At 34.6% G+C, this 16,565-nt stretch overlaps 1 long non-coding RNA gene across 5 annotated transcripts in view; it reads left to right on the forward strand.

Moving 5' to 3' along the window:
• LOC116422466 overlaps window positions 1–16,565 on the forward strand; it is a 60,672-nt gene that overhangs the window by 7,882 nt on the left and 36,225 nt on the right. For 4 of the 5 annotated variants that reach the window (XR_004233120.1, XR_004233124.1, XR_004233121.1 and 1 more), the window contains exon 2: window positions 963–1,052. This is a non-coding gene — a long non-coding RNA (uncharacterized LOC116422466). Of the gene's footprint in view, window positions 1–962; window positions 1,053–10,312; window positions 10,425–16,565 lie in introns of all 5 variants that reach the window. The other variant, XR_004233123.1, reaches the window with a different exon arrangement.

Here is a 16,565-nt window from a genome sequence, read left to right on the forward strand (position 1 = left end):
TTATACATTGTCTTCCTCCATTAGAATGTAAGATCTTTGATAATAGGATCTACTTTGCTCTTTGGCAGTTTATATATTTATATATATGGATACACACATTTGTTATGTTGTTGTTCAGTTGCATCTGACTCTTTATGGCCTTGTGGACCACACTGTCTGTGGAGTTTTCTTGGCAAAGAGACTGGAGTGGTTTCTCACTTCAGTTTGTTTCCTTCTCCAGTGAATTAAGACAGAGGATCACACAGTTAACAAATGTCAGAGGCTAAATTTGAACTCATGTTTTCCTGACTCTAGACTCAGCATTCTGTCTATTGAGATAACTAGCTGCTTCATATACATCCTTACATATATATATATATATATATATATAATACATCTAGGTTTCTCTTTTTTATGGTGCTAGAATTGGAGTTAGGGAAGTAGGGGTTTGAATTTGGCTTCAGAAACTTACTGGCTGTATAACCATAGACAAAGTTAGCCACTCAATTTCCCCATTTGTAAAACAGATAATATAAGCATCTGCTTCACAAAGTCATTGTGAGCACAAAATAAGACAACATAGTTAAAGTGCTTTCAAACCTTAAAAGGACATATAAATGGATGATGATGATGATTATATCCTTAAAGCTTAATACAGTGCTTGACACATAGTAAGTTGCTTAACAAATATATGTATCTCTTAACTATCTATCTATCATCTATTTATGTCTGTCTTTCTGTGTCTTTTTGCTTATCTATTAATAGCCCAGTAATGTTATTCATAACAAAAATACTTACCTTTTGTGACCTAGTTATATGTATTTTAGGTAATAAGTAGTGCTATTACCTTTATTACAATAATGGCCTGCATTCAGTACTCTAAGTGAAAAATTGAATTATCAGGATTTGATGCGACACTTTGTGTTTTAGTAGTTGCTTTACTTTAATTTTAAATAATTTTTCTTGGTATCTTGGGTCACTAGGAATGAATCATTCTTCTGGTGATGTTCTATAGCAGTGAGTCATGGAATACCAGAATCTCTGAAGAATTGAAGTTTAGGGTCACCTTCAGGGTAAGTACACTATGGGTGTCAGTAGATTGCACTACATTACAAATGAGGAATTATGCAGGAGAGATGTGGTAAAGGATGTAGAGAACTTTATGACTGAAAAAAAAAAGATAGGCTGCACACTGGTAAAGTGACTGTTTTCATATTATGGCACTCAAGAATGTAAAACAGTCTTCCAATACATTTGGTCAGTCCCCTGTTGTGGAGTAATGGTAAGTCTTAGAGGGCAGATTGTAGAATCAGGAAGACCTGAGTTTAAATATGACCTCAGAAACTTATTGTCTGTGTGATCCTAGGCAACTCAGTTTCCTCAATTGTAAAATGAAGATAATACCTTACTTCTCAGGGTCATTGTAAACATCAAACAACATAATATATGTAAAAATTCTTAGCATAGTGTCTGGCTAGGCATTTAATGAATGCATCTTCTTCCTTCCTTTTCCTCCCTTCTCTCCCTCTTCCCTCCTTCTCTCTCTTCCTCCCTTCCTCCTTTTCCTTCTTCCCTTTCTTCCCTTCTTCCCTTCTTTCTTTCCTTCCTCCCTCCCTTCCTTCTCCTAGGTAGCCAATATCTTATCAAACTTAAAATGTGCATAAAATCAGTGGATAAACATTTATCAAGTGTCTATTCTGTTTCAGGCACTGTTAGAAGTGCTGGAGATACAAGAAAAGTAAAAAACAGTTCCTGCTCTCAAGGAGCTCCCAGTCTAAATGGCTAGACGTGTAAACAACTATGTAGAACCAAGATATGTACAGGACAAACTGGAGATAATTGACAAAGGGAAGGCCCTAAAATTAAGGGAGATTGGTAAAGGCTTGCTCTTCAGTAGCTACAAGATAAACTGTTTAGAGTTGTTTGAATAATTTGGAATGAAACTTTCTTTGTAGCTTGATGATTATGCATCACTTTTAATATCTTATCAGGAAGGATGAAGCAGTCAGTTCTATAGTCTAGTTAAACAAATCCAAGTGAAGATTGTGGATTTGGTTTTTAGGCCTGAAACCTTGAGGATCAAATTCTAAACTGGCCAACTTGCATTTCCCAGTTCTTGATTGATCCCAGAGGGGTGATACTTTTATAAAAATCCCCTTGGTTGGTGATCTCTTTAGAAATTCCACTGTGTATGTGGGGTCAAAATAACAAGCTATTATCATGGCTCTTTTATACTCCAATGGAATTGGATTTTCAAATATTCAGTGATGTAGTTCGTAATGGGCTTATAGAGTAGCCAATAATATCTGGCTTTTTCATCTCCCTGAAGGGTGCAGTAGGAAAAAGAACAAGGTGCTATAGACACAGTATTTAAGATAGAAGCCCTCAGATTGAACTCAGAGGGCAAGGAGATATTGGGTATTATTTTCTTCTTTTAGATTTTGGATACTTTCTCTTCTGTCTTTTTATTGCTTTTCCTTTATTGCCTTTTATGTTTGCCTTTTTCGTGACTGCTTTTCTCTTTTTTTCCTCAACTAGCTCACCATTCCTTCCATTCCTTTCTCTAATATTTTCATTTTCATAGCGCTGCTTCAGGTTTAGAATTTCCCATAGAGTTTATGGCTTGAGCTCTTTTTCATAATTGTTTTTTTTTTTTCTTGGATGGTTTTTATTTTTTATTTTTAGTTTTTCCTCAATGTCTCTCATTTGATTTTTGTTCTTTTTTGAGTTCTATGAATTCTCCCTAGCCAGGCAGCCATTTCATGTTACTCTTTAGGGATAAAAGCTTTTTTTTTTTTTTACTTCAGTGTTCTTCTCTGAAGATGAAATTCTTCTTTTCTGTTCTCATAGTATGTTTCTATGGTTGGGTTCTTTCTTCTTTGCTGATTTATTTTTTTTTAATGAGGTATTACTGTAAGCTCCTCTAAACATGAGGTGAGGAGATGTTGCCTCTAAATTCACTTTAGCTCTCGCCTCTAATCGGGGACCCCAAACCTTCCTGCAAGTGCCTGAAGCCAGTAGCGTCCCTGCCCCACTGCTTTCACACTCACCCAGTGTGCTGATTCCTTCTCATCCAGGGTCATGTTTCAGCAGTATATCTGGGCCTGGAGTTACTAAATTCACTTAATTTTCCCAGACTCAGACCCTGATTCCACAAAAAATCCAGGAGGTAAATGTTTCTGTGGTTCCTACAGAAGTTCCAGCCACCTCCAGCTAGCTTCAGAGTTCCCCATTTAGTGATTCTGTGGATCTAGTCTGGAGGTGTTTGCACTCCGCACAGGTTAATCCCAGCCCAGGATCTTTCTTGGAATCTTCTCTGTTTGTTTCAGAAGGACCCCTGTTTTGCCCAAAGGCCCCTTGATTTTTCACCAGTCTCATCACCCCAAGGTGTAAATTTGTTCTATTTGTGGGGGAAATCAGGAGAATTTGAAATTTACCAACTACCTACTCCACCATCTTCCAGAATCCTACCCCAGCTTGAGCTCTGAGGAAGAAAAGTGCCAGAGAAATCTAATTTTTAAACAATGGCAGGTGACTAGAGAAATTTTGTTCTATATAGCTCAAAACAAGTTAAGTTTCAAAAAAAGATAAACAAACAAACAAAAAACCCCCATTCTCTCTCTAGAAGATATATACTGTAAGGATGCCAGTAGGTGACTTTAACTTAGTTTCGCTGGTAAGTTGTCTGGGTTTCATATGTTTGTTGGTCAGTTACTCAATGAGAAAAGATGGACTTACAACTTCAATTAAAGAAAATTTGAGGACTTTCATAATACATTACAGAATGTTTGTAAGTAAACACATTTGCCATACAAAATTTCTAACTTTCTTGAACACACAGACACACACAGATACATACTTTTCTCCTCTTGAATTCTTATTTTCTTCTTTCTTTTTCTTCTCTCATTTCCCACTTACTCCATGGCTCAATGTCCTCTTTTCTCCTTTCCCTATCAAAACATACTATTAGGAAATATCTCATGGAGAAGGTTGTACCTTCTATGTGCTTTGGAGGAAACTAGGGAATTATATATATATATATATATATATATATATATATATATATATACTTTTTTTTTTTCTTTCAGGCATATATCTCTCTCGTGTCCTCCTGCTGCTCTTCTACTGAACAATTAAAACTACCAAAAAAAACCCTCCTAACAAGTAGGCATAATCCAATAAAACCATTTCTTATATTGCTTTGACCCATAATTGGTGCTATATAAATGTTTATTTCCTTCCCTTCACCTCCTCATAAGTATTATTCTAGATTTTTAAGTTCACCATGCAGGAGGTAAGTAATGCATTTCATCTTCAGTCTTCTTGGATACATGAATCTAATTATCTTTGTACTTGTTAGAGTTCTAAATTAGTCTTTCAAAGATTTTTTTCTTTATAATGTTGATATATGCATATTGTTCTCTAGTTCTGATCATTTCACTCTGTCAATTCATAGAGATCATCATAGTTCCTCTGAATTTGTTTGTTTCATCATTTCTTGTGGCTCAATGATATTTCGTTACATTCATTTGTCATAATTTGTTTAGCCATTCCCCAAACAGGCAGGCACCCTTCAGTTTCCAGTTTGGGGCTACTACAGAAAGATCTGCTCTAACTATTTTTGTGTACATGAGTCTTTTTCTTCTTTCTTTGACATTTTTTTCCAGGCATAGACTTAGCAGTGGTGATGTTAGATCAAAGGATATGTAGTTTAGTGACTTTAGATCCCTATTTCATGTTTTAAAAATACAATTTATAGGTTCCCATTTTAAATTGAGGTTTAACTCACTTGAATCTAAAGAAAAGTCTTGAGAAATCTGAAAACTATACCATGAAATGACTTTAAAAGATCCCTTAATAATACCTTTGAATGTGGTGATTATTAGACAAATGGAATTAAAAACAGCAGAATTTTTTTTTAGTCTAGAACAGAGCATCATTTACAAGGATTTAAAATGGAAAAGAGCAATTTTGCTCTTTGCATATGATGATCAAGACCAAGATAGTATGGAATGTCAACAAGTTAGGAGTAGAATTTTAATAAATAGTCTCCTTTTCAAAGTTTTACCAATGAGAAGTTTAAAATGAAAGTAAAGACACTTAAAGCTTCCTTTATCTCCACCTGAATTTAGTTACCAATGATAGAAGACACTCTAGGAAGTCATTTTGTTTTCAGTTGTGGTTGAATCAGAGGTATCCACCTTCCTCAGAAATTAATGGAGGCTTTCAATCTTGCTGGCAGTGCTGCTTTATCATTCATATGACTAAACAGACAATCAATTTAGCAGCAATGTATGGGAATGAAGGGAATGAACAAATAAGCTATGAATGATGAGAACAGAAAAATCAAAACCCCCTCCCTTATTCTTTTTTAATGGCTAATACCAACAGGGACAAGACCAGTAAAAAGAGGTTAATGAATTGCAAAGATCCTTTAGAAAGTGATTGACTAGTATTGAAGCTCAGTCAAATCAGTCATAAATATTTACTTTTATTAGCAACAGTGGGTTGCCTGTTATTTTAAATTGATTTTTAAAGCTGGCAAAAAAAATCTACTACTGCGACTATTATCAAGTGTTCTCATTTTGTCAATATTTTTGTCCTAACAATTTCAGAACACATGTGATATCCTCGAGCACCTGTATTTCAAAGGCATTTTTAAGGCCAAATTCCAATAATTACAAATTAAAAGTTAACATGAGGCTCAGTATATCAATTAAGAATAATTACTATCTTTTCTTTTTGACATTTGTCCAAAGTGATGTGATATGTGGCAACAATTGTGGGATCAGTGTTCTCAATAATCCATATTAAGCTAACATTGACTTGCTAACCTACAGCTGTGTTATTTGTTTTATCATTTTAGAATGAGCCACAATAGAAACCTCTATTTTTAAAAATGTCTTGTGAATAAAGCAGGTAGCAAGAAGAACCACAATCATTAACAAGGGAAGCATCTTTCCTATTTATGGGTAGTGAGTGCACAATTGCTGCTTTCTTCTTGATATAAAATGCTATTTTATTTGGTTTAAATCCAATACAATTTCCCCCCCTGAAACATGCTGTCTAGACAATCTAAAGATGGAAATCACTTTTAACATGGTGTTTGTAATACTGAGATCCAATAATTCAATTCAAAGGAACATAACAAAAGGAATTTCCTACAGATAACAACAAAGAGTTAACATTTCCCAGGGCAGACAAGTTTCCAATTCAATTAGTTTTAATGAACCTTCTGCTCACTGGTTACTGAACTAGAAAGAACAGCAATAAATGCCCAGAGGAAAGAGAGAGAGGATATTAAAGGAGGGTTAGTGTATAGTATATAAATTTCCAAGTTGACTAAAAGAGTAGCCTTGATATAGTTTTGGAAACGAAAGCCACAGAAACAGATCTGTCTTCTGGCACAGAGTGGCAATGGCCAGAGCTGAATGGGGCATGTGATAGTGCAGACTCACTATGGATTGTACACTCTGTCTTTAATTAGCTATTACATTTTCTTCAAGAAAAGGGAGAACCATTTTTCCAAGAGGAAAATAGAAAACTGAGCTTCTAAATATAATTAATAGCTCAGATTTTATAATTAATATATAAGTTGTCCAGATTTATTTTTTCAAAGAAAACTTAGGAATATTGATTTCTTTTTTTTACGCCTTTCAGTTTTGCTCAGCTAAAATTGCATGTATGGATTATATAGAATACATTTTGAACTTAGAAAAGTCTGGGAAAAACTATTATAGAGATAGTTTCATGTTTGAATACTTGAAAATGAATTGTAATCTAAAATTTGAGCATATTTCACATTTTACTGATATTTGCACCAGCAGAGGCACTTTAAAGTTGTCCTAGAGAGCATGGCAAACTTTGGATCTGAATACAAGTTACATTTTGATTTAACATGACTACCCACTTAGATACTATTGTATTTATACATAAATCTGCTTCAATTAAATATTTGAAAGAATAAATAACTGGGTTCATTGAAAGACTCAGAACATATTATTGTTAGAAGAAAGCTTCAAGTTTCTGAAAAAAATTTTTGCTTCTTTAGTTATATTTTTAGTTATATTTTTCCATCCTCTGCCTTATCTTTATTATGTTGACTTAACTTCAGTTTTAAAGCTTAAATTTAAAAAAAATATGAGCAGTATTAAGTTTATTGCCAAAACTGAACTTCCTTTCTCCATATTGCTTATGCATGTCAGTATTCTAAATAGCTTTGGAAGAGGTCATGTTTTTCCTTATGAGAGGTATAAAGGACTTTGAATATGCTCCCATAATAGATTTATAGCTTACTTCATACAGCACTCATCCACAAGCATCCTTGAAGTATGTAGTTGCAAAATTGATCAGATGAAGAATTTTTCCATGATGCTAATTTTTCACTAGATAGATGCATTTCTTTGAATTTAAAATAAAACTTATTCATGATGGGAGAACTATATTTTCTGAGTATGGATTTTGAGAATCCTGGGTTCTTGGAATAAATTTTTGAGAAAGACTGATTTTAAGTTTGAAATCATCTGTAGGCTAAAAAAAAATAGGAAACAGGAACAAATAAAAAAAATCAAGTTTCAATTTAATAGAGAAAAATTCTAGGCCTCATGCTGTCTTTTGTTAACTCTCAAATGATACACTTGTTATCAAACAATATGAAAAAGGGTCCAGTCTGTGTCTTAAATATTTATAGAATCTATGCACTTATTTGTCTTAAAAGAAACAAGGAGAATAATTATAATTATACTTTAAATATAGATATTCTCCTGCCTGAAGTTCTTATAATTCATATTTTTCCAGAGTTTTCTATTTTTCTGAAGTATTGTATCTTTTTACACAGTTCCTAGTATATGGAGACTGCTTTGATAAGAAAAAAAGGATGGAAAATAGTGGAAAATATACCACACTATTTTCTAAGATAGATCTTTGGCCCTTCAAATATCTTTCTTCTAGCCAAGTAAAAATTCATTACAAGTAATCCTATAACACACAAAGCATCTCTCTCTCATAAAAATAAACAAAATAAAACCCCAAACATCAACAGGACTAACTTCTTTGGAAATATAAATATTCATGTTTATCATAAGAAGTTTTGGAGAAGGCCAGATATTGAAGATTTATTCTTGGGCAGCCATGTTTGATTTCACCTAAGTCATAGTTTACGTAAAACATAGAGCTTATGAGGGGCATGGATATCTTTAGTCTGATATTTAACATAGTTTCCTATAGCAAGAGCAGGAGCATGAGATATTCAGATTCTCATACTGAGCCCAAATGCCCTGGATAAAATTTAGGACTAAGCGAAGATTTCTTGCCAAATGGCAATTGGATCACTTAGTGAGACTATGTATGTTTCAATAGACAGAAATTTGAGATAACAATTAATATTCTCTCAAAGAAGTAGCTTTTTTGATCAAACTGATAAATTCTTTTTTCATAGTAATGAAGTTTACCCCCCAGTAGAATAAGGCAAGAGTTAAGAAAAAATGAAAAGATAACTTAGCTTATTACATTTAATTGGGGAAAAAAAGTGTGCTTGAGTTATACTGGGTACAAAATAACTCTGGCTCCCATTTTTCTTAAATAGCAGCTAAAACTCTAGAACTTTGCCTCTGAGGTATTACAAGAACTTTGTCAAGTAGCACATGAGAAAATAGAGCCCACAGCCATATAGTAAGCAAAAAAATTCTGTTTGAGTATTGACATGACAGTTTTTGAAAGTTCAAGCAGAAAACCAATTATAATGAGCACTGGAAAGCCCGGAGCCCTGCTGTTCAATAAATAAAAAGTACAACAAACTATTTTCCAAAAAGGTTCTAGAGAGTTTCTTCTTGTCCCACTACTTACAATATGATTACATAAATAGTCTCTATTTGCTGTTGAATTGCCAGGCAGCTGTATTAAAGTACAAATCAAATCAAGTCAGGATTAGAAAGTAAAAGAGCATGGTTTAAAGTAATCTATCCCCCAGGAACTGTGCTCAGATTCATCAAACAGAGCTTAAAGTACAGTATATCTTATACCCTTGTGTTTCCACGCTGCATTGCTGCAAAACCAGTTATTATTTTTGATATCCAGAGAATGTTGCTTGTCGTTGAAGAAGGCTCACTTGCTTATTTAAAAATACTATAAACCGTGGCTGCCACTTATTATTACTTCTTTTGGTTAAGATTTATGGGAAGGGCATCTATACTAAAGACTAGCAGCCTTTTTATCAATCATTTCATAACTATCTCAGTCGAACTGCCAAGAATATTTCGTGTATGCACAAAGAATGACTAATTTATTCTTGATTTCTGGTGATATACAGTTGTGATTATATATATAAAAATATATATATATATATATAAAACCCTAAGTGGTCTTTTTGTACATCTACCCTATTAAAGGAGTGTGTGTGTGTGTGTGTGTGTGTGTGTGTGTGTGTGTAGGGAGAATGGGGATAGAGAGGATAATCAGATTCCACGATTTTGAATCATAATCACTTGTGGTATAAAATAGTACATGACATGTAATTTTTAATGCATTCATCACCTTGGTTTGTTTTCTGACCCAATCAAAATTTGTATCATTTGATAGCAGAATTAACACAATTTGCAAATTAGATAGTTATTCATTGACAATGGTTACTTTCTCCACTTTTCCATTAAACTTACTTCTTTGCAACTGCACATGTGTAATTGGATATTGGAACCCAAGCCTTCTATTTAAACATCTGTTTTGAGGTGTTATAGTGGCTTTAGTCATGTTACTTTCTGCTTATCTCCAAAGGGCAAAACTGTACCCAGTGAAGATAGCTGGATATTGATTTATAGTGATAAATATATTTTATTTTCTGAACCTGGGTAAAAGTGAGAGGAAAACGGGCAATATGTCCTTTAAGCAAGCAGCATAATTATCTTTCTTCATTCCCAAGCTAGGGAAGTAACAGATGAGGAGCGCCATCTCTTAACATTTCTCATGTGAGTGGCTCTCCTTGCAAATTGTTCCATGTGAAGTGAGCCCTGTGAATTCTCTCTGAGTTGCTGGAGACAGTGTTACCTCTCCTTGGCAATTTGAGTCCTTCAAGCCCAATTTTGAGCTTTGATCCTTGCAGCCTGTTAACCTGATAATTACTCCTGATATAGATAACCCTTATGTAGTAGGAGGCAGCAGAAGTGTGGCTCTGGCGGCTGTGTGGAGAGACCTGTGCTCACATGGGCACACTAGAAGGTTAGTTGCTACTGAGACTTCTCCATGTAAAGACAGGATTCATCCTGGATGGTAAAGGAGTTTGGGCGGGGGGGCAGAGCAGGAGAGATGAACAAATGACCCTTTGCCTTTCTCCTTCTTCCAGGTATCCCATGGAAAGCGTGAAGCTGGAATTAAAAAAAAAAATCCTTCTCTCTGAACTGAATATGATGCTTAAGGGCCCTGTGAAGTTTTCAAGGTTGTAAATTCAGGCTGAGGTATTCTACAAAGTTATGTCCATGGGCCAGGGGCTTTCAGGAACATTTGAAGGAGGATACTGACTTTGAGAATCAGAATTGTGGGATCAGGCAGGCTGTGTGCTGGGGAAATTCTTAACAATTTTTGAAAATCTTTTAATGAAGTATTGATTTTATCAAGCACATCAAACTAAAGGCAAATGTACCATGGTGTCATGATTTAAAAAAATCCAATATATTACAGGTAAACTAAGATAAATGAGTTAAGTGCTCAGTTTGTGGTGTAAATTGAAACCATACATCACCACCTTTCATTAGGTTGTATTACAGGCTAGAGTACAGAATATAGGAGGGGATTGAATAGTGAAAGAAAATGAGTGTGTAGCTTTTCCCCAGTTATAACTGATGGTATTTTTTTTAAAAAGATAAATAATATGGTCTCATATCCATAACAAAAGTTATTATTATTTTTAGAATGAATGTGTTTGGGTTAATCAGGAACACTAGAACACCCATGAAATTTCCCCTTTCCAGATCTGGCATGAAGAAATGAAGGGATCTGTGTTAATTTTAAACCTTCCTTTGATTGGGTGAACCTGTCTCCGTTTTGTATGACACTGTTGCCACAGGTCATTGCCTGGTGCGGTGTACCATGAAACAAACAAATAGAAAAAGGCACCTTCTGCCACTTTAAGTTTCACTGCCATCTGACTACAACCCTTGTGGTTCAGAATGATGAAAAGCAGGGGCTTGGAAAAAAAATCTTCCTATGGTTAGATTGGGAAAAATGAGTATGATTATCACATGTGCTGGGAAGGGCAGGATAGACAGCTGAAGTCATCTCAAAACTCAAGAGAAAAGGTAAAGACAAGAGGTCACAATTATATTCTAGTATCACACTCCCTTTCACAGAGATCTGATATATTCAGTTTGTTCTTGTATGGTGCTTAGGGAAGTTCTAATTAAGGGAAGAAAGAATTTTGACACATGTGAAGCAGAGATCAATATTTAGCACTATAATCAGCAATTCCTGATGGTTTGACAATGTCACTATACACATTGTAACTATCCATTATTCTCTCAGAGAAGGGAGCTAGGCAGAGGCTAACAGGCTTACTGCAAGCTATCATGGATCACATAAAGCAGTACCTCATTCGCTTCTATTTGTCTTGCTTTTCATCTTCATTCATCCTTATAAAGAAGGCTCTACCGCCACCAACCTCAAAACGCCACCACAGCTCTGAACAGCAAGGAAAAGAAAAACACTCATTAGAAATGTCTGCTGCAAAAACACAAGAGCTACTTTCTAGAGGAAGAGTTTACCTGTGGAAAGTACACATTATGAGGATTATTAACATTTAACCTAAAGGAACTCCTTTAATCAGTGGGAAAAAATTATATTAAGACATTTTGAGGAGGTGGGGGTGGTGGTATGCAATAGTTCCATTATAGCAAATCACAAGCACTGAATATATTGATCAAGCCTCCCTAACTAAACTAAACAGGACCTGGAACATAACAAAAATCTAATTTTTCTACTTAAACTAAATGGTCTCTGTCATAAAACAAAGATCACGCCACAGCTGAGCTGTGTTTGTTCATCTAGAGCAAACTGTTAGGTTTCTGGGTTGGCTCTGTTGGGTACATGGTGAAAGCTTTATAGCTGCTTGCAAACTTTCTTGAGTGAAAGTAGTTGACCATATTGGGTGTTTAAGATTTTTTTTTTCCTTCCAAGGAGTCTCAAAATATGAGCTAGGGAAAAATCATTCCATATCAGTAGAATGTTAAAGTTGCAGCCCAAAATGCATTGCCTCCCGATAACTTTTGTAGGTATTGTGCATATGCGGTCTTGTGGGACACAGTTTTGTTTCTGATTGTCCCATTATATGTTATCTGAGCAATGATTACTTTGCCTCCTTTAATCCCAATGCTTTATAAAATAAACAAACCTTAAAAGTATTTTCCCTTTGTTTTAAGAGTAATTAAGTTCTTCAGGCCATCTCTAAATAATTAGAAAATGCCATGCCTGGTTCCTTTTGAAATATGTGAAAACTATTCTTCCAAGTTCAGGTCCACTTTCTATTTAAAAACACTAATTACCAGGAAAGTGATATTAAGTTTAATTTTTGCATATTTTCCTGTTTCACATATTAGTTGAAGAATGTATACCTGGATAACTTAAAGAAATAAACACTCTGTAAAATGTGATGGAATAATTTGAGTTTAATTTACATAAAGAACATTATTTCCAACATTTCTCATAACATTATCAGGCGTGCAGCATGCATTGTATTACTGTAGGTGGAAGTGAAAGACCTGATGTCGCGCATTTCAAACTGTCAGCTGATTCTCACTGCTCTATTGCTGTTTAAGTGAGATGCTGACACAGAGACTCAGATACTGACTATCCCAAGTAGCACTAATTAAGGACTGTCCAACTGTGCTTTCTGTTGAGCAGTTTGCTCTAGTGGGTGACAGGAAACAGCCTGAGATCTGTCTGCAGAATGACATAACAAAGAAGTTAAAAAAAAAAGCAACACAGATAGGGTGTGTTGGAATAAAAAGACCTAAGAGAGGCCCAACTTTCCTATTTTGTTGCTATGAAAGTATAATTTTAGATTAAGAGCTGAAACTTGCTAAGTCACGATTTTTTATGGTAAGTTTATTAGAGTTCCTCTTATCAGGATTAGTAGTATTTATATGAGAAGAATGTGAATTAATGGGGAACTTGGGGACCAAGCATTCCTTTTATTCAAAAGGTTATCAATAAATCTCTTTTTAAAAATGGTGGTCAAATATTGTCATTAGTTCATAGTGACATTATTTTCTAAGTTGCAGAATTTAGCATAAAAAGCAAAGAAAGCATGGGAATGGTACCCTTGGGTACCACTATGGCATGTAGAAGCCAATTTATTAGAAGCCATGTTGATTAAGAAAGGGTTATCTAAAAAAAGTGAGTGTGTATGTGTATGTGAGCAGGTGCCTATGTAAAACCAGACTAAAGAAACAACTAGAGACACAATAAGCCTGAAGTTCCTTGTTCATTTTGGGCAAAAACACTAGTGAACTTCTATCTGGGAATCAGTGTCCTATCCTCATCCCCATGCAAGACCTTGAGAAAAATGTACATAAAGGAGGAAAGTACTCCCCATGGTATTATATCATTACTTGGAAGGCCCCTCTGCAGGATAATAATGCAACCCGGATGTTAGCTTGAACCCAAATGGAGAAGCACACCTAGAGTGTATCTTAAACATGTTTTATTGCATTATAATGAAGGCATCATCATTATCATCATCATCCTCTGACTGGGATTTAAGAGATAATTCCAAATGCTGAGTTTCCTGCCAGCACCAAGCTCTAACGCCTCCTGCTTGCTAGTGTGTTTGAGAAATTCTGTCTGGCCCACTACTGTCCTTTTACAATGGTTTCATTTAATTGTAATCCAAAGATCAAAGGTCTGTAACTCTTTAACCAAATTCCAATGTCTGCCAAATTCAATAGCTGTCATTCTTTTAGAAAAAGGCAGTGTAATATGTGCGTCTTGATCTAATTTTATAGAAAAAGACACAATTTACATACTGTTTATTTAGTTAAGTCCCTAAAATCAATACCTTTGTCTGTACCTCTTTTGTTTAAAATACATCATGACATTGCAAACGGCAATATAAATGAATTTTTCTAAACCACACGCGTTGTTAATGTTTTTCTATTGCACATTTTTAAAAGAAACCTTGGAATCATAGCATTTTTATAGATCAACCTAAATGTATTTTAATATTGGATTACTAAAGAATGTTAAGTTTTACATTTCTAAAATTATAAATTTTGTTTGAAAAGGTCAGTCATTTGCCCAAGACACATTTACCAACTAGAGAACATATTTCAAACTATTGAAATATAAGAAAAGAAGTGATCGTGTTCAATGTTAAGAAAAAAAAAAGTAATTTAAAAAAATGTTTTCCAGTAACAAAGAGAAAAATGGAGCAGCCCAGGGCAATAGTCCCTTCAGGAAAAGTTTCAGTATGCAATAGAAGTATTTTAAAGACACAAAAGCTACTTTGGACAGAGAAGGGAAAAAATTCATTCAAATAATTTTTATGTAGGTTAAAATACAATTCATTATCTTTAAAAGGAATATGTTCACTTTTATTTTAATTATTTTATTCAATTATATATATTTATTGTCATTTACTGACTGTCAGTACTGATGCTATAGTATTTTAATGGAATGTGAAGTAAATGAATATCTTTAGAACACATTTTCCAGCTTTGTTTGAGCACAGCTATTTTTGTAAGGGTTTTGCATTTTTAATGATGTGTGGCTTTTGTAGTTTGATTAGCTCTATAGAATAATATTCTTCTTTCATTGTCTCTGGCATATAACCATAATTAGTTAGAACTGATGTAGGCCTGGATCTAGCTGTTGCATCCTCCATGGGTTAGAGGTGGTGACCAAAATTATAATAAGCATTTAAACATGCATCTGCAGACATTCATAGACTCAAGTCCTCATACTCTGGGGTGGGAAGATTGCTAAATGCTAGTACTTATGAAAAAGATAACATTGGTGAGAATAGTGATAAAATTGTTTTGTATGGTTCCCATTGTATTTCTATTACAATAGTCCCTCCCCAAAGGCCATCTCTAAGGTTATTTTATTCTTGGGTAACATACTCTTGAATAAAGTCTATCAGTTCTAGTTCTATAGAATTTGACTTAGCTTCCTATGACTCATCACCCTGTCCGGATAGAAAAACTTGGTATTTTTGTGCATCTTTTTCCCCCCAAGAAGTTTGTGGACTAGATGTGTTTTTTCTAGGACTCTTCTTGAGAAATAATAATAGCTAACACATATAGCACTTTAAGATTTGTATAGTGCTTTTCCATATGATTTCTCATTTGACCTTGGAAGAACTCTTCGAAATGCAAATCTGATCTCAGGTCCTCATGAATGAGATTTCTTAAAGCAATATTGAAATGGTACAAAGGTAACTCTTACTCAAAAAAGTGCCCTGCCATGCTAGAGATCTTCATTAAAGGAAGAGGTAGATTTCAAGTTGCTTGGCAAGTCTGAAATATAAAGGTTTAGTTTGTTGGATGGTTTTCAGTCCCTGGAAGTTAAATTTATATGACTAACCCCATGACAATTCCATGGGGTTTGTCTGGTTCCCAGAAAGCCAATCTTGTGATATATCTCCTTAAGTCTCTGTATAATTTAATGGTGGTTATTTCTGTGTCTTAAAGAGAGGATTTCTTTGGTTAATGAAAACCCTGCTACTTTTGACTATTTTCTTACTGTCTCTACTTATTTCTTTGTTTTTCCACTGACTATTGATTCCTTCAGTTTGGGGAACATATGAAGCTTAACTAAGACAAAAGCTTTGGGGTTTCTGAATGGCTTGGTCAACAGGCCAGTTTTGAAGGTCCTGTCTTTGTTATTGACTTATTTGTTGTTATGATATGATTATTTAAGCTTTAATCAACATGAATTTTTATGTCTTTTGTTTCATTTTTATGTGCTCAATACCTTGAAGCCCCGATTCATAAATCTTGACTAAATCTGAATTGTTTGGTTGAAAGCAAATCTTACACTCTGATTCTATTTACTGCTTATCTCAGGTAACAAGTTGCTCATGCCAGTCATTTTAGGGTTCCCTTTTTTTTTATAGGCACACATATGTATATACACATTTTTTTCACATAAGAACTGACACATAAACACAGAAACTTTCATACACTCATAAGTGTATGCGCACAAATATACAAAATTCATTTCCCTGCATTCTTCCTGGTTTTATTCTACCCCCCTTCCCTAGATTTCCCTCTTTCTTAGGGTTCCCTTCTTCTGAAGAAATACATCTGATAGCAATTTACCTCCCATTCCATTTTCTGAGAACTGAAAACTAGTGTGTACCATTATCGTTTTAAAAGTTTTTAATACATGTAATAAGTGACCTTAACAGTTTGATTTATTTCCCTTATTAATAGGTTTATAAGGCAGATATCTGGAAGTCTTTAATTGTGTGAAGCTAATAAATATTGTCTCCATTTTCCTAGGTACTCGGGGTATCACAGAATTTCAGAGCTAGAAATGACTCTGTTGGCTTTTTACGCTAGCCTGTATATGACAAACAGGTGCTTCTATACTGATTTCTGCTT

Source organism: Sarcophilus harrisii, chromosome 3 (genome assembly GCF_902635505.1).
Source record: "Sarcophilus harrisii chromosome 3, mSarHar1.11, whole genome shotgun sequence".
Taxonomy (NCBI): Eukaryota; Metazoa; Chordata; class Mammalia; order Dasyuromorphia; family Dasyuridae; genus Sarcophilus; species Sarcophilus harrisii.